The sequence below is a fragment of the Stigmatopora argus genome, chromosome 8, assembly GCF_051989625.1.
Source record: "Stigmatopora argus isolate UIUO_Sarg chromosome 8, RoL_Sarg_1.0, whole genome shotgun sequence".
NCBI lineage: Eukaryota > Metazoa > Chordata > Actinopteri > Syngnathiformes > Syngnathidae > Stigmatopora > Stigmatopora argus.
The window spans coordinates 18,862,447-18,876,509 of record NC_135394.1 but is presented as its reverse complement, the minus strand read 5'-3'; positions in this window follow the sequence as shown (position 1 = coordinate 18,876,509).

Below are 14,063 nucleotides of genomic sequence, written 5' to 3'. Positions count from 1 at the left end.
TCGTCTCGGTCACTGGTAGCAGACGAAAACGCCATCGTCAACTGCTAATATTGTCATGCTTTAAGCATGATATGCGCACACGCATTCCCCTTTCACACGAAACAGGAAAGGATTAAATCATTTCCTGTTTCGTTATTTAAGCAGCTATGGGTCCGAATACATTCACGGTCGCGTCACGACAACGCGGCGCGACCATAACACTTGCACACGTGCACCCTATGTGAGTAAATATGTGCCGCGTTGCATTTGTACGGTTTTCTATTGCTTAATACGGGGGATTCCAATCATTAATACGGGGAGGAATTGGCCCAGGTTGACAGGTATGTACCCGGTAACCTTTCAATTTCTTGGACTATTTAACCGTTAAGAATTCTGTGTCTAGTTTAATTCTAGTCAAAGGTATTAGTAGACAACAAAATACTGACACATTTAACATTTGTGGCTGGTCAATTCGATGCCAATTTCAAAATACTACATGTCTGCAGAAGTTGCTTGTATCAACCCTGAAAACAGTCCTTTATACTTGCAGAAAAAAAAACCTCCGCATCACCGTGGGACTTCAGCCGAGCACAAGTGATCCTCAAAAACACGTGAGTACAGCATTTTTTTTTCAAATCTATCAAAAAATCCTGTGCTTTACTGTCTTCATGTTAAATAAAAGTGCCATGAGAAAAGTCTTCATTATTGAGAATGAGTGACATTGCAACCTCAATTTAAACCATCCATGTCTTGTGGCCAAATTTGTGTTACACATGGAAATAGCATGTACAGACGCTCCCCTACTTACAAACGAAGGAGTTAGGTTCCGAGCGGTTGTTCATAAGTTGAATTAGTTGGTAAGTTGATTCAGTGCTATATTTTGTATTATCATTTATCTTTAAGGCCGATATAAGTATATTGAAGGTAAATATAAGTGCATTTGTATGTTTAAGGCTTGTATAAGTAACACGCATTGGTTTGTACTGAAAAAAAAAAACATTTAATAAAATGGAGAGAATATGTACAGTACTGTATAGAGAGAGAGAGAGAGAGAGAGATTTATGTATTAGAAACTGGCCGAAAGAAGCGATCTAACGACAATTGCACCGTTTTCTTCTTTTTTTCATCATAAATGATGCGGTAGCACTGTATGGCATCATTCAATTGATTTGCAAACTTTGTGCAACGTTCAATATTTGGGTCCTGCTGCTCCATCTTTCTGTTTATAAATGGTACTGACGGTCGGTGGAACGATTCAAGTTGTATTCCCGTGCAACGCTCACCACTTTCTCACGCGCATCAAGCTTCGTAATTATTGCCACTGGTTTCAAATGAAATGGCTTGCATCTCCTTCACTAGAAGCCTTTCGCTTTTCACCAACCATATTGAATAATGGCTGCACGAGATATTTCATGATAAAAATGAAAAAGGTTCTTTGCGCACTGGAGATACGTCACGCACTTGCGCAACTTACGCACTGCAACGAACTGGGCAGAGGAAGGTGGATGCTGGGTGAGCCGAGCGCTCTCAGCGCCAGGCGTCGTCGGTATTAGCGGCGGAAAGAAGCACTACTCGGAAAAAGGCGCGCAATACAAAATCGAACTTGCGAACATTTTTCAACATAAACGCAATTTGCAGACATGTTCGTATGTACCGTTGTTCGTAAGTCGAATGTTCGTAAGTAGGGGAGCGTCTGTACTGTATCATTATTATTTATTTTTCATCATTACTCAAACATTTTGCAAATAAAATTAGAATTCTTCTTGGACATAAAATGTGTGTTGGCTTTCTGGGAGTGGTAAGCAATGTGTCTATTGATTGACCTTTTCTTTTTGCTTTAAGGATCTCCTTGTTACATTAGCCGATGACACGGATCGTTCTTTCCTGTTTGCCTGCCGTCTTTGCCAAGAGGACTTCCCGAGGTCTGTCTGGGAAGAATTGACCAGCATTGCATTCCATTCCAATCCATTCAGTGTGTCATTTTAAAACACCTTGATTTGATTTTTGTGTGCAGTTTGAAAGAGAGGTATGGCCTTCTAGCTCAATTCGGCTCATTTCCTGAAGCGCTGATGAAGGCTTTTGGGAAATGTGGGAGCGCGCAGAGTTCCAGCGAGTCCAGGTACCCTAGGTTCTCCTCCTTTTGTTTCATCTCCTAAGGAATGTGCACCCCAACAAGTCTTTTTCTCTTTTGTTTTCTTCCACAGGTCTGACTTGGTGCTCTCGTCTGACTCTCCCTCGCTGGACGGCTCAGCCGAATTGAGCATAGTGGCGAGCAACGAGTTTTCCAGCGTCACCAGATTGTCTTTGCCGCTCACACGGGCCACGGTCGAGCAGGTCAATAAATACCTGAGGAACCGTGTGACTTTGCTCCAGGTGATGCGTGATTCAACTGTCTCATCCTCTTTTGGCTCATGCGGGCGGGGGGCAACAGCACCTGCATTGGACCACATGTTCATGAACACATTGCTCGGGACACCCTAGCTGGCTTGGAGTGAAACTGCAGCACATTTTCAAAATAAGGGCTGGCGTTTTTTACAAATAACGGCCCTTTTTTAAAAACATTTTTTTCTCGTACAAAAGTTGCTATACGGCGTACACCATTTAAAATGATTAGAAAAGGTATAAAACACTGGGAAAATGTATCACTTGACATGTATGATGTTGTCTTTATGTCACAGGCGCAAAAAGAAAGGCAGCAGGTTCAATTGGCGAAGACACGGCAGGATTTAGAACAGGTGGGTTTTTATGTCCACTGTCAAGATACCAAATCGGAATGAACCTTTAACATTGCCCAGAGAGGATGAGGATGAGATTTTGTTTCTAGTCCATGTCCTAATGTGCCATTAGATGCTTTCTGAGAAGACCGAAGAAAGAGTGGCGCTTCTGCGCTGGGAATCGAGAAGTCAAACCAGTTGGCTATCGCTAGTCTTAGACGTGCAGTTTTAGCACCTATCCCTAATTCCTTAACTCCGTCTGGTCCCGTCGAACAAACTCAGACAGTAGACCTTTTGTTCATTGTCATCGAGTTAACAACCATAGTTTTACTCCTACAGTGGTAATACTATATCCAAATGAAACAGCTACAACAAAATGAATGAGTCAAATGTCCTATTGGTCATTAGCGAGCCGTCCGTCATTGCGACGAGCTGCGGACTAAATTTGAGCACTCGGCTGTGGTAAGGCCCTGCTCGATGCCATCTTGTGGATTGCTGACAAACCATCTGTTGGGACCACGTCATAGGTGCAGACCCGCTTGGCAAAAAAAATACAACACCAGTCGGTGCTGGAGCATAAGGTGATCCAACAACACAAGCAGGCAATGGACACCGTGGACCAGCGTCTCAGACAGACGCTGAAATGCCTGGGATTATCATTTCACGATCTGGGGAAGGTTAGTCGTGTTTTTAGTTGTCATTTGTCTGAATGTGGGAACCCTGCTTGATTGATGACCTACTATGTATGGACTGGAAAAATGACGCCATCTGACGTTCTCAGGCTCACAAGATGGTGACGATGTTCCAGCGCCAGTTTGCTACTCTGAACAACAGGCAGAAGACGGAACTCCGGTCATTGTTTGAGGAACAATAACCTAAAATCCAAACTGGCGCACACGGACGGAGGAGGAGGTATGTCGTCGAGCATTAGAATTCGAATCCACTGGCTTAGACCTTCATTTCAAATTCAAGTTGCCAAACCACTTCCGCTGGATCCAATTCATTTCAGAACCAGTGCTAGCTACTGATAGATCTGAAAATACAACTTCAGGAACAGGTTAAGAAAGAGCAAGATCAATTTAAAGGAAATAAGTTTATTACCGGACTGCAGAAATGGGGAGAGCTCAAATAGCGTGATCGCTCACAGTCTGTTGTCCTTGCAGCTTTCACTGAATGACCAGTGAGTGAGTCTTATATACAGGCAAAACTGACAGTTGTCAGCAGGACTTTGAACAGATACGTTTCAGTCATTTGCAGGGCAAAAAGTAATTGATCAGTGTCGGACAGTTGAGTGTTTGTGCTGACATGTCAACCCAATCACAAGACTAAGATTGATTATTCAGTCAGACTGTTGAGTTTTTATGCTGACATGTCAGCCATTCACAATTTGTATGAGAACGATGCTTTTATACTCACAAAAACTGATATAATCTTACAGCTACCTCTGTACTTTTTGTATACGACGACAATGCCCTTGTGGCAAATGAGATGAGAAATGATGAGCGCAAAAATAACCTCTTAACAATGTACGACATTTATAAAACATGACCCTATTTTCCAGGCTCATACTCCAGTGCGACTTATGTTTTTCTCTCTGACCACCAAAAGCCTGTGGTTTTTTTTTTAGGCTGTATTCTGGTTATCTGAAAAACTGTTAAGTTGACCCCGATGCCTAATTAACCTCTTGTTTGGATTTTGGGTTAGTTCTTGGTTTCTAATCCAATCAAATATTGCCCTCCCAAAAATGCGACTTAATACACCATTGCGATTTATACATTTTTCTTTTGTCTTCAGTGTGTTTTCTTTGGCCGGTCGGTGCGACTTATATTCAGGTGCCCTGGAAAAATACGGAAATGTTAGTTTAAGTGAATGCACTACTGTTGATTTATTGCAACCTATGTGCACAAAAATGACAGTGAGAGACCTCAAAGTGGTTATGCACAATCATTTGACGTGATGTTTGGCAGTACGACATAGCTATGTCAACTTCAAAAAACATTGCACTTTGGTTTGTGTGCAGGAGGAATGCGAGGAGCGGCCCCGTTTGTCCCTCCTGACGTGCCGTCAGAGAGAGCAGCTGCTGTGGTCAATCGGCGGATTGCCCCCTGTTTTGCCTGTGTATTTGTAGATCCCAGTAGTCAGTTAAAGATGTTGTTTGAAGCTAACTGCCTCGATTCCCCTCCTGCTTCCCGCACCTGGGTACTAACCCATTCCCGATGGCGCCACAACGACGCGGCGCCATTGTAACAGCGGGAATGCCAGCGCGGCGAGCGGGAGGAAACGTTGCTGAAGTGCAAGATTGCCTCTCTGAACACGGCTCTGCACCAAATGGAGCAGCAAACAAATCGAGCCAGGGAGGCCCAGAAGGTTAGCGGTTCCTTCCACCTGCGGCATTAGGGGAGGGACCGCTAAGTAGTCAACATAATAAGTTGTCAACAACATAAACAAGTACGACTCCCACAATGACCCCCCAGTACCCCTCAAAATTCATTCATCATTTCATAGTATCAGTCATTCCAAAAATTTGGCCTGTATATCATCAAATGTACGTTACGATATGGTTTCATTGGACAATGATGCAATGTTAGTCCATTTTCCACAATTTGATTCAAATCACGGGCCAGGCAGACCAAAAGTACATCTCCATTTGAACATTTATTTCGAATTTTACTACACTTCATTTCAAACAGAAAAACATGTGTTTCATTGTCCTCATTTTTTGACCCACTGTCTGTATACACATTTAACACAACCAGTGTCATTTCCCCTGTAAAAATATAATAAAAACAAAAAACAAACTATAAATACCATTTTGAAAAAATGAGGAACTTTGGTGCTGGATTTAGATGCTCTTGTGGAGCTCAAAATGAAGCTTTTTGTTTTTGAATCAGTTCGAGAATATTCTTCAATAAACTTTCTTCAGGTTTAGCGTTATCAAGGTAGTGTTTTAGTCGTGCCTTGTCTTTTGGATTCTTATTATTATCATTAATGTTGTAATAACAATAAAATCGGATTATTATCAATGCTTTTCTCAATTGTTGTCTTTTTTAATGGTACAAATAAATACATAGTATTATTGTGTATTACTTTTTCAATGTCATTTGACTAAATTGCAAGATCAATCATCCATTCTGGTTAGTCGTAGTGATACATTGTGAACTTGTTTGCAAACTGCAACCGCTAGGAGGAGACGAAGAAGAAGAAGAAGAAGAAGAAGAAGAAGAAGAAGAAGAAGAAGAAGAAGAAGAAGAAGAAGAAGAAGAAGAAGAAGAAGAAGAAGAAGAAGAAGAAGAAGAAGAAGAAGAAGAAGAAGAAGAAGAAGAAGAAGAAGAAGAAGAAGAAGAAGAAGAAGAAGAAGAAGACGAAGAAGAAGAAGAAGAAGACGAAGAAGAAGTGGAGCGTATAAATTTCCCTGGCAATCTTCGCGATAAATCACGCTATCTATCGCCATGGCTTTGAGACTGACTGAAGTTTTTGAAGTCACCGTTAAGTGTGAAGGCTCCAACGACAGGTAATCTGAGAAAAAGCCTACTTTTTGAGGTCCTTATTGTTGTTTTAGCAAAGATAGTCAAGTTTTGACCTGTCAATTTAGTCCCCGGGGCTATTTTAAAGTTAAGAATTCTGTGTCTAAGTAATGGCGGTGACTATTCCCCGCATACCTGTCAACTTATACGTTTTCCCCTTATTTTATACGTTTTTTGATCATTTCAAATTGTGTACGCCGTATAACAACTTTTGTACGGGATTTTTTTTAAGTACGTTTTTTGTAAAACGGATCTCGTTTGACGCATTTCGGCTCTAATCCGGATCGTCTCGGTCACTGGTAGCAGACGAAAACGCCATCGTCAACTGCTAATATTGTCATGCTTTAAGCATGATATGCGCACACGCATTCCCCTTTCACACGAAACAGGAAAGGATTAAATCATTTCCTGTTTCGTTATTTAAGCAGCTATGGGTCCGAATACATTCACGGTCGCGTCACGACAACGCGGCGCGACCATAACACTTGCACACGTGCACCCTATGTGAGTAAATATGTGCCGCGTTGCATTTGTACGGTTTTCTATTGCTTAATACGGGGGATTCCAATCATTAATACGGGGAGGAATTGGCCCAGGTTGACAGGTATGTACCCGGTAACCTTTCAATTTCTTGGACTATTTAACCGTTAAGAATTCTGTGTCTAGTTTAATTCTAGTCAAAGGTATTAGTAGACAACAAAATACTGACACATTTAACATTTGTGGCTGGTCAATTCGATGCCAATTTCAAAATACTACATGTCTGCAGAAGTTGCTTGTATCAACCCTGAAAACAGTCCTTTATACTTGCAGAAAAAAAAACCTCCGCATCACCGTGGGACTTCAGCCGAGCACAAGTGATCCTCAAAAACACGTGAGTACAGCATTTTTTTTTCAAATCTATCAAAAAATCCTGTGCTTTACTGTCTTCATGTTAAATAAAAGTGCCATGAGAAAAGTCTTCATTATTGAGAATGAGTGACATTGCAACCTCAATTTAAACCATCCATGTCTTGTGGCCAAATTTGTGTTACACATGGAAATAGCATGTACAGACGCTCCCCTACTTACAAACGAAGGAGTTAGGTTCCGAGCGGTTGTTCATAAGTTGAATTAGTTGGTAAGTTGATTCAGTGCTATATTTTGTATTATCATTTATCTTTAAGGCCGATATAAGTATATTGAAGGTAAATATAAGTGCATTTGTATGTTTAAGGCTTGTATAAGTAACACGCATTGGTTTGTACTGAAAAAAAAAAACATTTAATAAAATGGAGAGAATATGTACAGTACTGTATAGAGAGAGAGAGAGAGAGAGAGATTTATGTATTAGAAACTGGCCGAAAGAAGCGATCTAACGACAATTGCACCGTTTTCTTCTTTTTTTCATCATAAATGATGCGGTAGCACTGTATGGCATCATTCAATTGATTTGCAAACTTTGTGCAACGTTCAATATTTGGGTCCTGCTGCTCCATCTTTCTGTTTATAAATGGTACTGACGGTCGGTGGAACGATTCAAGTTGTATTCCCGTGCAACGCTCACCACTTTCTCACGCGCATCAAGCTTCGTAATTATTGCCACTGGTTTCAAATGAAATGGCTTGCATCTCCTTCACTAGAAGCCTTTCGCTTTTCACCAACCATATTGAATAATGGCTGCACGAGATATTTCATGATAAAAATGAAAAAGGTTCTTTGCGCACTGGAGATACGTCACGCACTTGCGCAACTTACGCACTGCAACGAACTGGGCAGAGGAAGGTGGATGCTGGGTGAGCCGAGCGCTCTCAGCGCCAGGCGTCGTCGGTATTAGCGGCGGAAAGAAGCACTACTCGGAAAAAGGCGCGCAATACAAAATCGAACTTGCGAACATTTTTCAACATAAACGCAATTTGCAGACATGTTCGTATGTACCGTTGTTCGTAAGTCGAATGTTCGTAAGTAGGGGAGCGTCTGTACTGTATCATTATTATTTATTTTTCATCATTACTCAAACATTTTGCAAATAAAATTAGAATTCTTCTTGGACATAAAATGTGTGTTGGCTTTCTGGGAGTGGTAAGCAATGTGTCTATTGATTGACCTTTTCTTTTTGGTTTAAGGATCTCGTTGTGAAATTGGTGGATGTGCCGGATCATTCTTTCATGTTTTCCTGCCGTCTATGCCAAGAGGACTTGCTGAGGTCTGTCTGGGAAGAATTGACCAGCATTGCATTCCATTCCATTCAGTGTGTCATTTTAAAACACCTTGATTTTATTTTTGTGTGCAGTTTAAAAGTGAGGTATAACCTTCAAATGCAATTCGAGTCGTTTCCTGAAGCGCTGATGAAGTGTTTTGGGAAATGTGGGAGCGAACAGAGTTCCAGCGAGTTCAGGTACCCTAGGTTCTCCTCCTTTTGTTTCATCTCCTAAGGAATGTGCACCCCAACAAGTCTTTTTCTCTTTTGTTTTCTTCCGCAGGCATGACTTGCTGCTCTCCTCCGACTCTCCCTCGCTGGACGGCTCAGCCCAATTGAGCATAGTGGCGAGCGACGAGTTTTCCAGCGTCACCAGATTGTCTTTGACACTCACACGGGCCACGGTCGAGCAAGTCAATGAATACGTGGGTGACCTCGTGACTTTGCTCCAGGTGATGCGTGATTCAACTGTCTCATCCTCTTTTGGCTCATGCGGGCGGGGGGCAACAGCACCTGCATTGGACCACATGTTCATGAACACATTGCTCGGGACACCCTAGCTGGCTTGGAGTGAAACTGCAGCACATTTTCAAAATAAGGGCTGGCGTTTTTTACAAATAACGGCCCTTTTTTAAAAACCATTTTTTTCTCGCACAAAAGTTGTTATACGGCGTACACCATTTAAAATGATTACAAAAGGTATAAAACACTGGGAAAATGTATCACTTGACATGTATGATGTTGTCTTTATGTCACAGGCAGAAAAAGAAAGGCTGCAGGTTCAATTGGCGAAGACACAGGAGGATTTAGAACAGGTGGGTTTTTATGTCCACTGTCAAGATACCAAATTGGAATGAACCTTTAACATTGCCCAGAGAAGATGAGGATGAGATTTTGTTTCTAGTCCATGTCCTAATGTGCCATTAGATGCTTTCTGAGAAGACCGAAGAAAGAGTGGCGCTTCTGCGCTGGGAATCGAGAAGTCAAACCAGTTGGCTATCGCTAGTCTTAGACGTGCAGTTTTAGCACCTATCCCTAATTCCTTAACTCCGTCTGGTCCCGTCGAACAAACTCAGACAGTAGACCTTTTGTTCATTGTCATCGAGTTAACAACCATAGTTTTACTCCTACAGTGGTAATACTATATCCAAATGAAACAGCTACAACAAAATGAATGAGTCAAATGTCCTATTGGTCATTAGCGAGCCGTCCGTCATTGCGACGAGCTGCGGACTAAATTTGAGCACTCGGCTGTGGTAAGGCCCTGCTCGATGCCATCTTGTGGATTGCTGACAAACCATCTGTTGGGACCACGTCATAGGTGCAGACCCGCTTGGAGGAGCGAATCCGGCACCAGTCGGTGGTGCAGCGTACGGTGACTCGACATCATCACCAGCTAACGTCGACCGTGGGCATCCGCTTACAGCACGTGCTGGATTGCCTGCGGTCACCGAACGAAATGTCGAGGGTTAGTAGTGTTTTTAGTTGTCATTTGTCTGAATGTGGGAACCCTGCTTGATTGATGACCTACTATGGACTGGAAAAATGACGCCATCTGACGTTCTCAGGTTCGCAGGATGGTGTTGATGTTGAAGCGCAGGTTTACTGCTGTCCACTCCAGGCAGGAGATGGAGCTCCGGTCATTGTTTGAGGAACAATAACCTAAAATCCGAACTGGCGCACACGGACCGAGGAGGAGGTATGTCATCGAGCGTTAGAATTCGAATCCACTGGCTTAGACCTTCATTTCAAATTCAAGTTGCGAAACCACTTCACAGCTCTGCATCAAACCAATGGAGCCTGGAGTGGAGTGGAGTGGGGTGAGGTGGGGTGAGGTGGGGTGTTGTGTGGTGTTGTGTTGAAATAAACTACACATTTGTGAACCCTGGCTCTGCCGTCTATTGCTGTTAGGGTAATATTAACAGTTATATAAAGTGCAAAGTTATCACAAGCATGATATATAAACAAGAACGATAGTACAGACAGACGCTCCCCTACTTACGAACGAAGGAGTTAGGTTCCGAGCGATTGTTCATAAGTTGAATTTGTTTGTAAGTTGATTCAGTGCTATATTTTGTATTATAATTTATGTTTAAGGCCTATAGAAGTATATTGAAGGTTTATATAAGTGCATTTGTATGTTTAAGGCTTGTATAAGTAACACCCATTGGTTTGTACTGAAAAAAACATTTAATAAAATGGAGAGAATATGTACAGTACGGTATATAGAGAGAGAGCGAGAGATTTATGTATTAGAAAGTGGCCGAAAGAAGCGATCTAACGACAATTGCACAGGTTTTTTCTTTTTTTTTTCATCATAAATGATGCGGTAGCACTGTATGGCATCATTCCATTGATTTGCAAACTTTGTGCAAGGTTCAATATTTGGGTCTTGCTGCTCCATCTTTCTGTTTATAAATGGTACTGACGGTCGAACGCTTCAATGCCCGTGAAACGCTCACCACTCTCACGCGCATCAAGCTTCGTTATTATTGCCACTCGTTTCAAATGAAATGGCTTGCCTCTTCCTTGCAACTCCCTCAATAGAAGCCTTTAGCTTTTCACCAGTCGGCCCATCTCCCCTCATATGAGACAAAAATTCAGGTTAAATGGACCAACCAGAACCACCCAAGACCAGTTCCAATGCAACCACTATTTTTAACGCAATTTACCCCAATTTGGACACTATTTATGGCTTAACATCCCCCCAGAACATCCCTGGAAGACTAATTTTACACAAAATGGTGAATTATACATCTACCCACAAATAAGACACCATTCCTGGGTAAATAGACCAGCCAGAACCACTCAGGACCAGTTCCAATACAAGCACTCGTTGTCATAAAAGTGCCCATATTAGGCACATTGTTTGTGGCATAACTTTACATCACAACTACCCTGGAAGATTATTTTATACAGAATGGTCAATATACATCTACCCTCATATGAGACAAAAATTCAGGGAAAATGGACCAACCAGAACCACCCAAGACCAGTTCCAATGCAACCACTATTTTTAACGAAAATTACCCCAATTTGGGCACTTATTCTTGCCTAACATCCACCCAGAACCTCCCTGGAAGATTATTTTATACAGAATTGTCAATATACATCTCCCCTCATATGAGACAAAAATTCAGGTTAAATGGACCAACCAGAACCGCTCAGGACCAGTTCCAACACAAGCACTCGTTGTCATAAAAGTGCCCATATTAGGCACATTGTTTGTGGCATAACTTTACTTCACAACTACCCTGGAAGATTATTTTATACAGAATGGTCAATATACATCTACCCTCATATGAGACAAAAATTCAGGGAAAATGGACCAACCAGAACCACCCAAGACCAGTTCCAATGCAACCACTATTTTTAACGAAAATTACCCCAATTTGGGCACTTATTCTTGCCTAACATCCACCCAGAACCTCCCTGGAAGATTATTTTATACAGAATTGTCAATATACATCTCCCCTCATATGAGACAAAAATTCAGGTTAAATGGACCAACCAGAACCGCTCAGGACCAGTTCCAACACAAGCACTCGTTGTCATAAAAGTGCCCATATTAGGCACATTGTTTGTGGCATAACTTTACTTCACAACTACCCTGGAAGATTGTTTTATACAGAATGGTCAATATACATCTACCCTCATATGAGACAAAAATTCAGGGAAAATTGACCAACCAGAACCACCCAAGACCAGTTCCAATGCAACCACTATTTTTAACGAAAATTACCCCAATTCGGACACTATTTCTTGCCTAACATCCCCCCAGAACCTCCCTGGAAGACTAATTTTATACAAAATGGTCAATAAACATCTACCCTCATATGAGACACAATTTCAGGCTAAATGGACCAACCAGAACCGCTCAGGACCAGTTCCAACACAAGCACTCGTTGTCATAAAAGTGCCCAAATTAGGCACACTCTTTGTGGCATAACTTTACTTCACAACTACCCTGGAAGATTATTTTATACAGAATGGTCAATATACATCTCCCCTCATATGAGACAAAAATTCAGGTTAAATGGACCAACCAGAACCACCCAAGACCAGTTCCAATGCAACCACTATTTTTAACGCAATTTACCCCAATTTGGACACTATTTATGGCTTAACATCCCCCCAGAACATCCCTGGAAGACTAATTTTACACAAAATGGTGAATTATACATCTACCCACAAATAAGACACCATTCCTGGGTAAATAGACCAGCCAGAACCACTCAGGACCAGTTCCAATACAAGCACTCGTTGTCATAAAAGTGCCCATATTAGGCACATTGTTTGTGGCATAACTTTACTTCACAACTACCCTGGAAGATTATTTTATACAGAATGGTCAATATACATCTACCCTCATATGAGACAAAAATTCAGGGAAAATGGACCAACCAGAACCACCCAAGACCAGTTCCAATGCAACCACTATTTTTAACGAAAATTACCCCAATTTGGGCACTTATTCTTGCCTAACATCCACCCAGAACCTCCCTGGAAGATTATTTTATACAGAATTGTCAATATACATCTCCCCTCATATGAGACAAAAATTCAGGTTAAATGGACCAACCAGAACCGCTCAGGACCAGTTCCAACACAAGCACTCGTTGTCATAAAAGTGCCCATATTAGGCACATTGTTTGTGGCATAACTTTACTTCACAACTACCCTGGAAGATTATTTTATACAGAATGGTCAATATACATCTACCCTCATATGAGACAAAAATTCAGGGAAAATGGACCAACCAGAACCACCCAAGACCAGTTCCAATGCAACCACTATTTTTAACGAAAATTACCCCAATTTGGGCACTTATTCTTGCCTAACATCCACCCAGAACCTCCCTGGAAGATTATTTTATACAGAATTGTCAATATACATCTCCCCTCATATGAGACAAAAATTCAGGTTAAATGGACCAACCAGAACCGCTCAGGACCAGTTCCAACACAAGCACTCGTTGTCATAAAAGTGCCCATATTAGGCACATTGTTTGTGGCATAACTTTACTTCACAACTACCCTGGAAGATTATTTTATACAGAATGGTCAATATACATCTACCCTCATATGAGACAAAAATTCAGGGAAAATGGACCAACCAGAACCACCCAAGACCAGTTCCAATGCAACCACTATTTTTAACGAAAATTAGCCCAATTTGGACACTATTTCTTGCCTAACATCCCCCCAGAACCTCCCTGGAAGACTAATTTTATACAAAATGGTCAATAAACATCTACCCTCATATGAGACAAAAATTCAGGCTAAATGGACCAACCAGAACCGCTCAGGACAGGTTCCAACACAAGCACTCGTTGTCATAAAAGTGCCCAAATTAGGCACACTGTTTGTGGCATAACTTTACTTCACAACTACCCTGGAAGATTATTTTATACAGAATGGTCAATATACATCTCCCCTCATATGAGACAAAAATTCAGGGAAAATGGACCAACCAGAACCACCCAAGACCAGTTCCAATGCAACCACTATTTTTAACGAAAATTACCCCAATTCGGACACTATTTCTTGCCTAACATCCCCCCAGAACCTCCCTGGAAGACTAATTTTATACAAAATGGTCAATAAACATCTACCCTCATATGAGACACAATTTCAGGCTAAATGGACCAACCAGAACCGCTCAGGA